Below are 330 nucleotides of genomic sequence, written 5' to 3'. Positions count from 1 at the left end.
GGCTCGTTAACTTATCGAACGAAATTAACGAGCCGAACACGAGCTTCTTAACGAATCGAACACGAGCTGTTCGCGAACAACGAGCCGTTTTGACAGCCCTATTTTTGGGAGGTGACAAGTGGTATCAGAGCAGATTACTGTCTACCAGGTGTGTGTACTCTCCATGGTCTAGTGAGACCATCGGTGGAGTGAATTCGTGATGAGAGTTTCAAGTGATTAGGTGGAGTAGAATGTCATGAATGAAAAGTCCAAAAAAAATAGGATTTAAGTCATGAGCTAAGAGTTCTTTTCGGCTGGGAGGAGACAATAAGCTATTAAATCAAAAAATAA

This window comes from Phalaenopsis equestris, unplaced genomic scaffold (assembly GCF_001263595.1).
Source record: "Phalaenopsis equestris unplaced genomic scaffold, ASM126359v1 Scaffold000036, whole genome shotgun sequence".
NCBI lineage: Eukaryota > Viridiplantae > Streptophyta > Magnoliopsida > Asparagales > Orchidaceae > Phalaenopsis > Phalaenopsis equestris.
This window is presented reverse-complemented; position numbering follows the sequence as displayed.